The sequence below is a fragment of the Mobula hypostoma genome, chromosome 4 (assembly GCF_963921235.1).
Source record: "Mobula hypostoma chromosome 4, sMobHyp1.1, whole genome shotgun sequence".
NCBI classification, from domain to species: Eukaryota; Metazoa; Chordata; class Chondrichthyes; order Myliobatiformes; family Myliobatidae; genus Mobula; species Mobula hypostoma.
Genome location: NC_086100.1, coordinates 54,867,462 through 54,879,890, shown reverse-complemented (window position 1 = coordinate 54,879,890; position 12,429 = coordinate 54,867,462). Strand labels below are relative to the sequence as shown.

Genomic DNA, 12,429 nt, shown 5'->3' with positions numbered 1-12,429 from the left:
TCATTGAATTTGGAGAAGAAGCTGTCCCAAAACATTGAGTGTGCATCCTCAGGTTCCTGTTCCTCCTCCACAGTAGTAGTAAGAAGGAGGCCATGTCCTGAATGGTGAACGTCCTTGAAGATGGATGCCACCTTCTTGAGGCACTGCCTCTTGAAGGTATCCTTGCTGGTGTGGAGGGTGGTACTATCTGAGTCTATGACCCTCTGCAGCCTCCTTTGATCCTGCAAATCATGCAGAATGCTCTCTGCAGAAAGTCTGTAGAAATTTCCATCTGCAGCTTTCAAAGGGGAACTGAACAAGTATCTGAAAGTTAAGACATCACTGGAATGAGAAATGGAAAGTGTTGGATTGCTCTTGCTTACAGCTAGTACAGATAGGGTGGTGGGGCGGGGGGGGGGGGAACAGCTTCCTTCAATAGAAGGAACCAAAGGAATGCCGTAGTGATGAAACAAGACAATAGTGATATAACACACTGTGACTATAGTAAAACCCTTAGAAAAGTAGAAGAATAAATTAAACAAAATGGGCAAAAGGCAGACGTATAAACAGTATTGAACACAACCCAAAATTTCCATGTGGTTTATGGAACCAAAACCAGACAGGAGGCATTCTGTGTTGTTCATATACTGTGCCATACGGGAAGGGAGTAGAGTTCTACTGAAGATGTAGATATTAGAAAACTATGTATCTTTTGTTATTCTTTGCTGTTAACGTACTTTTTTTTTACTTGGTTTGTTTTACCCTTTGGTTCTGTACCCATCTTCTACATTTTAGCTTTGATTTTAAACACTATTTCTTCACTCATTCTGACGAAAGGTCATTGACTTGAAAAATTAATCGCCACATATACTGCCTGGCCTGCTGAGTAACCCCAGTGTTTTCCCGTTTGTTTCAGATTTCCAGCAGCTGAAGAGATTTGCTTTTCTGGATTTCAGTCTGTGGATGTCGTGGATGATTAAGAACGCAATGCAGAATAGGTACTGTGGGAGCTTGGCAGCTTTCATACATCTCGGCTCCTGGAAAAATTACTTAGTGAATAGCTGGGTGGGCGTAGAGTTAAACTGCAATGTTTTTCAATTTTGCTTCTTAGATCTGGGTCACATATTTATGTTTCTCTTTCACCCATCCCTCTCTTTCCATCCAAAGTCACTTTGAAGCAAAGATGCTGTCTAATTTACACATATCACGTGAAATATTAAGCTGTAAATAGTATGTTCAGTTTAGAGTGTTCACACTATAGAAACATAGAAACATAGAAAATAGGTGCAGGAGTAGGCCATTCGGCCCTTCGAGCCTGCACTGCCATTTATTATGATCATGGCTGATCATCCAACTCAGAACCCCGCTGCAGCCTTCCCTCCATACCCTCTGACCCCTGTAGCCACAAGGGCCATATCTAACTCCCTCTTAAATATAGCTAATGAACTGGCCTCAACTGTTTCCTGTGGCAGAGAATTCCACAGATTCACCACTCTCTGTGTGAAGAAGTTTTTCCTAATCTCGGTCCTAAAAGGCTTCCCCTCTATCCTCAAACTGTGGCCCCTCATTCTGGACTTCCCCAACATCGGGAACAATCTTCCTGCATCTAGCCTGTCCAATCCCTTTAGGATTTTATACGTTTCAATCAGATCCCCCCTCAATCTTCTAAATTCCAACGAGTACAAGCCCAGTTCATCCAGTCTTTCTTCATATGAAAGTCCTGCCATCCCAGGAATCAATCTGGTGAACCTTCTTTGTACTCCCTCTATGGCAAGGATGTCTTTCCTCAGATTAGGGGACCAAAACTGCACACAATACTCTAGTCAAGGCCTTGTACAACTGCAGTAGTACCTCCCTGCTCCTGTACTCGAATCCTCTCGCTATAAATGCCAGCATACCATTCGCCTTTTTCACCGCCTGCTGTACCTGCATGCCCACTTTCAATGACTGGTGTATAATGACACCCAGGTCTCGTTGCACCTCCCCTTTTCCTAATCGGCCACCATTCAGATAATAATCTGTTTTCCTATTTTTGCCACCAAAGTGGATAACTTCACATTTATCCACATTAAATTGCATCTGCCATGAATTTGCACACTCACCCAACCTATCCAAGTCACCCTGCATCCTCTTAGCATCCTCCTCACAGCTAACACTGCCGCCCAGCTTCGTGTCATCCGCAAACTTGGAGATGCTGCATTTAATTCCCTCATCCAAGTCATTAATATATATTGTAAACAACTGGGGTCCCAGCACTGAGCCTTGCGGTACCCCACTAGTCACCGCCTGCCATTCTGAAAAGGTCCCGTTTATTCCCACTCTTTGCTTCCTGTCTGCTAACCAATTCTCCACCCACACCAATACCTTACCCCCAATACTGTGTGCTTTAAGTTTGCACACTAATCTCCTGTGTGGGACCTTGTCAAAAGCCTTTTGAAAATCCAAATATACCACATCCACTGGTTCTCCCCTATCCACTCTACTAGTTACATCCTCAAAAAATTCTATGAGATTCGTCAGACATGATTTTCCTTTCACAAATCCATGCTGACTTTGTCCGATGATTTCACCGCTTTCCAAATGTGCTGTTATCACATCCTTGATAACTGACTCCAGCAGTTTCCCCACCACCGACGTTAGGCTAACAGGTCTATAATTCCCCGGTTTCTCTCTCCCTCCTTTTTTAAAAAGTGGAGTTACATTAGCCACCCTCCAATCCTCAGGAACTAGTCCAGTATCTAACGAGTTTTGAAAAATTATCACTAATGCATCCACTATTTCTTGGGCTACTTCCTTAAGCGCTCTAGGATGCAGACCATCTGGCCCTGGGGATTTATTTGCCTTCAATCCCTTCAATTTACCTAACACCACTTCCCTACTAACATGTATTTTGCTCAGTTCCTCCATCTCACTGGACCCTCTGTCCCCTGCTATTTCTGGAAGATTATTTATGTCCTCCTTAGTGAAGACAGAACCAAAGTAATTATTCAATTGGTCTGCCAGTGTGCATCAGTATGTGTAATTAACAACTCAGCTATACTTGGCCTCTCAGAAAATTACCACACATTAATTAAAAATCCCAGACTTTTAATCTCTTCATAATCCACTGGATTTTAAAAATGGTTGCTGAGTGGAAATTTTGCTCATGTTCAATAAACATAGAACATAGAATAGTACAGCACAGTACAGGTCCTTTGGCGCACAATGTTGTGCCGACCCTCAAACCCTGCCTCCCATATAACCCCCCCACCTTAAATTCCTCCATATACCTGTCTAGTAGTCTCTTAAATTTCACTAGTGTATCTGCCTCCACCACTGACTCAGGCAGTGCATTCCACGCACCAACCACTCTCTGAGTAAAAAACCTTCCTCTAATATCCCCCATGAACTTTCCACCCTTTACCTTAAAGCCATGTCCTCTTGTATTGAGCAGTGGTGCCCTGGGGAAGAGGCGCTGGCTATCCACTCTATCTATTCCTCTTAATATCTTGTAAACCTCTATCACGTCTCCTCTCATCCTCCTTCTCTCCAAAGAATAAAGCCCTAGCTCCCTTAATCTCTGATCATAATGCATACTCTCTAAACCAGGCAGCATCCTGGTAAATCTCCTCTGTACCCTTTCCAATGCTTCCACATCCTTCCTATAGTAAGGCGACCAGAACTGGACACAGTACTCCGAATGTGGCCTAACCAGAGTTTTATAGAGCTGCATCATTACCTCGCGACTCTTAAGCTCTGTCCCTCGACTTATGAAAGCTAACACCCCATAAGCTTTCTTAACTACCCTATCTACCTGTGAAGCAACTTTCAGGGTTCTGTGGACATGTACCCCTAGATCCCTCTGCTCCTCCACACTACCAAGTATCTTGCCATTTATTTTGTACTCTGCCATGGAGTTTGTCCTTCCAAAGTGTACCACCTCACACTTCTCCGGTTTGAACCCCATCTGCCACTTCTCAGCCCACTTCTGCATCCTATCAATGTCTCTCTGCAATCTTCGACAATCCTCTACACTATCTACAACACCACCAACCTTTGTGTCATCTGCAAACTTGCCAACCCACCCTTCTACTCCCACATCCAGGTCGTTAATAAAAATCACGAAAAGTAGAGGTCCCAGAACTGATCCTTGTGGGACACCAGTAGTCATAACCCTCCAATCCCAATGTACTTCCTCCACCATGACCCTCTGCCTTCTGCAGGCAAGCCAATTCTGAATCCACCTGGCCAAACTTCCCTGGATCCCATGCATTCTGACTTTTTGAATAAGCCTACCGTGTGGAACCTTGTCAAATGCCTTACTAAAATCCATGTAGATCACATCCACTAAACTACCCACATCTATATGCCTGGTCACCTCCTCAAAGAACTCTATCAGGCTTGTCAGACATGATCTGCCCTTCACAAAGTCATGCTGACTGTCCCCGATCAGACCATGATTCTTTAAATGCCCATAGATCCTACCTCTAAGAATCTTTTCCAACAGCTTCCCCACCATAGACATAAGGCTCACTGGTCTATAATTACCTGGACTATCCCTACTACCTTTTTTGAACAAGGGGACAACATTCGCCTCCCTCCAATCCTCCGGTACCATTCCCGTGGACAATGAGGACATAAAGATCCTAGCCAGAGGCTCAGCAATCTCTTCCCTCACCTCATGGAGCAGCCTGGGGTATATTCCATCAGGCCCCAGGGACTTATCGGTCCTAATGTATTTTAACAACTCCCACACCTCCTCTCCCTTATTATTAACATGCTCCAGAACATCAACTTCACTCATATTGTCCTCACCATCATCAAGTTCCCTCTCATTGGTGAATACCAATGAGAAGTATTCATTGAGGACTTTGTTCACTTCCACAGCCTCCAGGCACATCATCCCACCTTTATCTCTAATCAGTCCTACATTCACTCCTGTCATCCTTTTGTTCTTCACATAATTGAAGAATGCCTTGGGTTTTCCTTTACCTTACTCGCCAAGCCCTTCTCATGCCCCCTTCTTGATCTTCTCAGCCCCTTCTTAAGCTCCTTTCTTGCTACCCTATATTCCTCAATAGACCCATCTGATCCTTGCTTCCTAAACCTCATGTATGCTGTCTTCTTCCACCTGACTAGATTTTCCACCTCACTTGTCACCCATGGTTCCTTCACCCTACCATTCTTTATCTTCCTCACTGGGACAAATTTATTCCTAACATCCTGCAAGAGATCCCTAAACATCAATCACACGTCCATAGTACATTTCCCTGCAAAAACATCATCCTAATTCACACCCGCAAGTTCTAACCTTATACCCTCATAATTTGCCCTTCCCCAATTAAAAATTTTCCTGTCCTCTCTGATTCTATCCTTTTCCATGATAATGCAAAAGGCCAGGAAGCGGTGGTCACTGTCCCCCAGATGCTCACCCATTGGGAGATCTGTGACCTAACCCGGTTCATTACCTAATACTAGATCTAGTATTGCATTCCCCCTAGTCGGCGTGTCAACATATTGTGACAGGAATCCATCTATTAAATAAACTCTCTACCTATCTCTTTATTGGGAGATTATTTATCTCTTTATTTATCTCTTATCTGTTTCCATGGGTAACACACGCTCACATTGAATAATCACAAATCCTACATTGATCCAAAGGCTGAAGTGCAGGAGACCCAATATACTTCCACTGGCATACCCTTACACTGCCTTGGTCCATTGTACTCATCTTCCCCATCCTGGCCGGTGATAGAAATAACATCAGGTGACCGTACATTGTACAATAACTATTTACTTAGTCCTTGCGAACAATTGTGAAATAAATTAACAATACCGGTGTTATGATGGTAAGACGCAATTCCAACCGTGTCCCATACACAAGTTGATTAATAGGATGCTCCATCAACAGCACTGCTGTCAGCATAAGGGAATTTGTGCTCTTCAACGAGTTGCTAGGCGCATTTTAAAAGACAACTAAAGGTAAAAGAGTAATACTTTCGCAGCAATTTAGTATTCCTTAACATGCTTCCCTTTATTCTGGAAGATTTTGGGGGTTGAACTCAAGTACTTTAACCACATTTCTTTGTAAGTTTCTCGGCCCCTGCAATTTATTGACAGCTTGAGAGTTAATCACACTGCTTCTGTTTCTTTGGCAAAGTACTTTATTTCAAGGTCGTGAACGAAGTCGCACTTTGTTGGTTTCGTCTAAATTTTTTTCAGTAACTGGAACTGAAGTACCTCTTCTGTTTTGGAAATAATAGCATCACGAAAAGCAGCACCTTCTGAACCCCACCGTTATTAGTACTGGAAGTTGATTTAACTTTGTTGTTTCTATCGTTCCTCTGAACCTATGTTTCAATATCAAATATTTCACACACACAGGTATTTTAAGTCGAAAGATATCAACTGTTTTTAGTCTCCCTCGTCTTCTTCGAGAACATTTAACTGTCTTTAACGTTCGGATTCAAAGCAAGCTTGAAATTTTATTTATTTTGCAATAATTTGTTTTTGCATAATATATACGTTTGTCACTGTGAAAAGGCTGCCATTTTGCTCCTACATTAGGTTTGTTTTAGTGTGACCATCTTTCCAGTATTAATTTTACCTTTACTGGTTATTCGGGATCTGGATGTCCCAGGCAAAGCCAACAGTTAAGGCCCCACCCTAAACTTCCTTTTCAGAATGGAGAGGTGATAAACTTTCTGGTGAAGAAGATTTATACCTAGTAATGATGAAGGAATGGCAATGTTCCCAACCGAGCCTGGTGTATAACCTGGAGGGCCACCAGCACTCTCTGAGGAGTCAGTGGTGGAAAGGGTGAGCAGCATCAAGTTCCTGTGCATCAACATCTTGGAGAATCTATCCTGGGCTGTACCAAAGGGCATACCTGTAGCTCTACTTTGTTAGGAATTTGATCTGTCACCTAACACTTTTGCAAATTTCTGCAGGTTTACTATGGAAAGCATTCTGACTGGTTGCTTTATAGCCTGGTACGGAGGCTCCAAATCAGAGAGTCTCAAGAGGCTGCAGAGGTTTGTATACTCAGCCAGCTGCATCACAGGCAAAACTCACCTCACCATCGAGGACATCTCCAAGAGGAGGTGCCTCAGGAAGACGGCATCCATCATCAAGTTACCTCACCATTGTGGAGGATGTACAGGAGCCTGAAGGGACACACTAAACAATTCAGAAACAGCTTTTCTTCTCTGCCATCAGATTTCTGATTTTACCTCACCACATCTTGCCTCATTACCTCATTTTGCACTGCTTAACTATTTTTGCAATTTATTGGCATTTTCATGTCGTTGCTCCACAACAAATTTCACATCATATAAATTTGGGTCTGATTCTTAGTAATAGACATTTGAGAAGTCTGGATGTGTACCTCTAGTACATTTTGTTTGTGGTACCCTCTCCTTTCACATTATAGGTTACTTTTTCTTTAAAGATTAGCTTTATCTGTCACATGTACATTGAAACATCCAGTGAAATGTGCCACTTGCATCCAAGGCCAACACATAGATGTGCTGAGGGCAGTCGCATGTGTCACCATGTTCTGAGTGCTAACATAGCGTGCCCACAACTTGCTAACTCTAATTTGTACATCATTGGAATGTGGGAGGAAAGTGGAGCACCCAGAGGAAACCCACACAGTCATGTTGAGAAAGAAGAGACTCCTTGCAGAACCCAAGTTGCTGGCAGTGTAAAGTGTTACACTAACCGCTACTCTACTGTGCCAACTTTGGTGGAGACTTTGCCAATGGTGAGGGGCATGAATGTTTAGGGTGGTGAATACATTATCAGTCCAGTGGGCACTTTGTCTTCAATGCTGTTGTGTTTTTATCCAGACAAATGGACAGTATTTCTTCATGCACACAAAGTGCTGGAGGAACTTAGCAGATCAGGCAGCATCTATGTAGAGAAATAAGGAACTGACGTTTCGGGCCGAGACCCTTCGCCGGAATTCAGTATTCCATCACACTTAGATGGTGGAAAAGCCTTGGTATGTCAGATTTACATGCCAGCTCTTACAACCACAGTCCTTGTGTGACTGACCCAGTTCAGTTTCTGATCAGCAATGGCCCCAAATGTTGATAGTGTGGTCTTATGGATGACAATGCCACTGAGTATTAAAAAAAAGGCCAGAGTGTTGAAAAAGCCCAAAGCTGTCAAATATGCAAAAAAAAAACTATCATACTGAGCTGTAAAATCTTCAAAAGTGAATCTATAGGTTGTGGAGTCAGTTCAGAGTTGGGGGAGTGAAATTACCACACTGGTTCAGGAGCCTGATGGTTGCAGGGTAATCACTGTTCCTGAACCTGGTGATATGGGATAGGATGAGTTGAGCAATGGCTGTATTTTACCTAAAGAAATTGACTTTTGTCATGAAAATGAATTTTACCAAATTGTAAGATTTACATAATTCTCCATTTTTGCAGTTGTAACATCTGAAGTTCTTACTTTCTCACTCATCTGCTGTGCCATCAGAGGAACATGTCAGGGCGCTGAAGCAGGGATCCAATCACAGAAACAGTACTGAGCACACAGTGATATTAACTGAGTATCAAATCCCGAGGTGCAAACAAAGTCAGCGTCAAAATTCAGGCAGAGATCAAAACATCCAGAGAAATCCAAAAACCAGAATCGGGAAACAGGCAGAGTCAATATTCAGATGGACAGAGTACAGATAGGAATGCTAGAAAGGCTCAGGAAAATTCACTGGCACAATCTAACAATAAGCAGGTGAAAACACAGGACTGAAATACACTGAGCAATAAACAGAGAGACAGATGATAGGTGGAGCACAATGAGACAGACGTGGCTACAATACAGGTAATAATGAGAAACAGATGAGAGACGGAGTACTCAGTAATACAGGGGCCAGAGTAGAGCAGGAGTGGGGACAGGAGCATATGGGGCATGAAAACCAGACATCCCACCTCTCCCGGAAGTCTCCTGCATATTGATAGTGGCTCCCTGATGCCTGCAAATTATATACAATATCCCGGAAATCGATTTTTTTGAGAGCGAGCGAGAGAGTGAGCATGAGAGAGTGCCATGGCAGAGTGTTCCAAAAAAAGAAAATATGAAACGTACATTACCCCAGACTACACTAAAGTGTACCCCTGCCTAATAGCCCAGGGGTAAAAAATAATGACAGTGTTGCTCGCTGCACTGTTTGCATCAGTGACTTTTCTATTGCCCATGATAGGTTAAGACTATAAAAGAGCTGTTGAGGTGAGTTTAACAGGTGTCGTTCGTTCATTAGCATAGCTAACGTTATATAAACTAGCTGGCTAGTTCAGGAGCTACTTTATGCAGACATCTCACCTCTCCCGGAAATTGATGGTGCTACCTCCCTGCAATGAGTTTTTGCAGGGTGGGATGTCTGGAAAGCAAACAAGAGCCCATGGCAAAACAAAACTAAAGACTGACGGCTAGGGGGAAAACACACAGACAAAGTTCAACTGGAGGTACTGAAAGAACTCTCCAGAAATGAACTAAATTTGATGATTTTTGTGGTGAGCAGCAAAGTGATGTCACTCAGCAGAAGACAACATGTGAAGGGGGGCCAGTACTGGGTGAGGAATTGGGATTTAATTCACTATTATATTAATGATATTCAATAATGAAACAGGCTGTATTCATATTTCTCTCATAACTAACAAGATTATAACATGCAATACCAATTTAGCAAAAACTAGTTAATCTTTTTAACCTCACAACATCGCAATTTTTGCTAATGGTCATTTTATAATCCACGAGTGACATTTTGAAATTGCATTCCGAATCATGTGCGTTTGCACATTACAGTCAGGCCACTTTTAGTAGTTCTCCCCATCACTGTGAACTCTAGATATAATTTGAATTATCTCTTAGGGTTAATATGCTCACTGCCAGCCTGACGCGGGGGCTTGTAGTATTTGAGTTTAGAGATCGATTCAGCAGCATTGGCCAACCTGCGATACCAGGCTCACTTTCCATGTGGCAATTCTCAACTCGAGAATTTTCAAAGGAAAGTGAGACTGGTGTCTGGAGCACATTCAATAGAGTGGATTATTCTGAATTCCTGAGCAGCAAACCATTCGGCGGGCTGTGAAAATGTTCATTCAATCATAGAAGTTGGAATACGAAGTGGCTCTTTCAGGTGCACTCATTTCCCCTTTTATTCCTCATAAATATTCACCCGATCCCCTCTGCTAACAGTGGAGCCCTGCTAACACAGCAGCCCCCCACCCCGCTAGTTGCAAGGAGGAAGCGCCGGCGCTCGGGGGCGCTCCCTGTTTTACCGGGGCCGTACCGAGGGCTCGGATCTTTCTCCGCCGAAAAGGAAATAAGCAGGGAGTTATACCGTTCAACAGCTCGCTACTACGAAGGGAAAGATGTGGGGGCACTTCGTGCGTTTGAGTTTTTATTGTTGCAAAATCTGGAGCAAATACATGAAGAAGTAAGTCATTGAAGTGAAATAAAGTGCCAGAATATTTCACCTGTCTCACTACCGTCCCCAGATCGCAGGAACAAATCTAAAGGAGAAATAACAAGGTATGGATGGACTGTACATGGTATTGTGTTGTACTTGTGTTTTGGAAGTGGGAAGTGGGAATGTTGGATCACAAGGGCGGTTGCGGTTAATCTCCAGGTTCTCCCGAGGATTCCGTTCCCATGTTCCACAGTGGATGTGTTCACTTGTCGCTCACTCCTTTTGATCTCCCCGGGCATCTCGGAGAGTTCTCCGGACCCTCCCGGGAACGTCTCCAACATCGGAAGGGTGATTTTCAAAATCGTTCCCTTGCTGCGACTTTTTGTTCGCTTTTAGTTCCCTCTGAATGTCTCACTCAACTGGGAAAACTAAAATATCACTGCGAGAAACTTGGCTCACTTGAGTCACTCCCGCTGCAGTAATTTACGAGCGCCAACGGGCACTTGGTTTGAAGAACTTCGAAGTCAGAGTAGGCCATTCAGCCCCTCGAGCCTTCTTCAAGCAGACCTTGAAAGGCTTTTTAACCTAAAGGTCCTTTACATGGTTATTCCTCTTAAAACACTAACTATCTCTGTCTTTAATACACTGAGCACCTGAACCTCTACAGTCATCTTGGGTAGTGAATTCAAAAGGTTTGGGATCCCCAGCTACAGACATCCCTCCTCACCTCTGTTCTGAATGAACAATCCCTTCTTTGTGATCATACTCCACAGAAGAAAGGAATCTTTTTAAAACTTTGTTATATACTCCTGGCCCTGATGTCCCCTCTTTTAACCACTAACTCTGCTCTGCAGTCTAAAGCATGTTTCCAACTCTGATGTAGGTCCTTCATCTAAAATATAATTTTCTCTTTCTGTCCTGACTCTGACCGCCTGATCTGCTGTGGTCTTCCAGCATTGTTTGTTTATGTATTTAATAAACCTTGATAAAATTTTGGTTATAAATGTGATTAGACTGGGGGACAATTGATGCTAACCTTCCACTGGTATTAATTGTGTGATGGTGAAAGGAGAGGGCATTAACAGAAGCAATACTCTCTTTCATTTGTGTAAGAAGAGAATGCCACAGTGCTCTTAAAGACAATAGAGCCACGTTATAAGTAAAATATTAACATTTAAATGTTTTGCTTATGTAAACCTACTTCGGTCCACATGGTGCCCACTGATCTTGTACCATCTGATATGCATGTCCTCTCCAGGGACAACTTACTAATTTTTTAAAGCAAAACATTGGTCAATGATATTTTTGTTTAATAAAAAGATTTTAAATTTACTACTGACTGAAAATGTTTATTAAATTAGAAAGTGTTACAATAAATTTGCATTTTTAGTAACACATAAAATGCTGGGGGAACTCAGCAGGCCAGGCAGCATCTATGCAGGATCTAGACAGGACCTGATGGAGGGGCTCAGCCCAAAACGTCGACTATACTCTTTTTCATAGATGCTGCCCGGCCTGCTGAGTTCCTCCAGCAGTTTGTGTGGGTTGCTTGGATTTCCAGCAGATTTTTAGTAAATCAGTTTTGTGTATATTTATGCTGAGAGTTTCTTGGGATTTACAACTTATACAGGGGACATCAGCAATAAATTCAGCATGTGTATTTATTATAAGGAATTCCACTTTCAAAGAAATGTTGGGTTGAAGATGTGATCGTCAAATACCCTTTCCCTTTGTCTACCGAAGTTAGTCATGGTGCTTTCAAAGTGATGAAGTTCACCATTGATGGCTGTCATCACAGAGAGATTACTCCAGAAAAATGAAAGGTGATCCAGGGACCTTGTCATAAAATCATGAGACATAGGAACAGAACTATGTCATTTAGCCCAACGAGTTTGCTGTGCCATTTGATTCTGGCTGAATTATTTTTCCTCTCAATTCCATTCTCCTGCCTTCTTCCCGTAACCTTTGCCACTCCTGCTAATCAAGAACTCATCAGCCTAATGACGTGGCCTCCACAGCCGTATGTGGCAATGAATTCCACGAATTCA

The 12,429-nt window shown here is 42.9% G+C and overlaps 1 protein-coding gene across 9 annotated transcripts in view; it reads left to right on the top strand.

Moving 5' to 3' along the window:
- Window positions 1–10,000: 10,000 nt before the first annotated feature.
- Window positions 10,001–12,429, top strand: part of veph1 (ventricular zone expressed PH domain-containing 1) — a 247,776-nt gene continuing 245,347 nt past the window's right edge. For 3 of the 9 annotated variants that reach the window (XM_063045819.1, XM_063045821.1, XM_063045822.1), the window contains exon 1: window positions 10,003–10,503. The gene's annotated coding sequence lies outside the window, so the exon portion shown is untranslated. Of the gene's footprint in view, window positions 10,504–12,429 lie in introns of all 9 variants that reach the window. The other 6 variants (XM_063045816.1, XM_063045817.1, XM_063045810.1 and 3 more) reach the window with 3 other exon arrangements.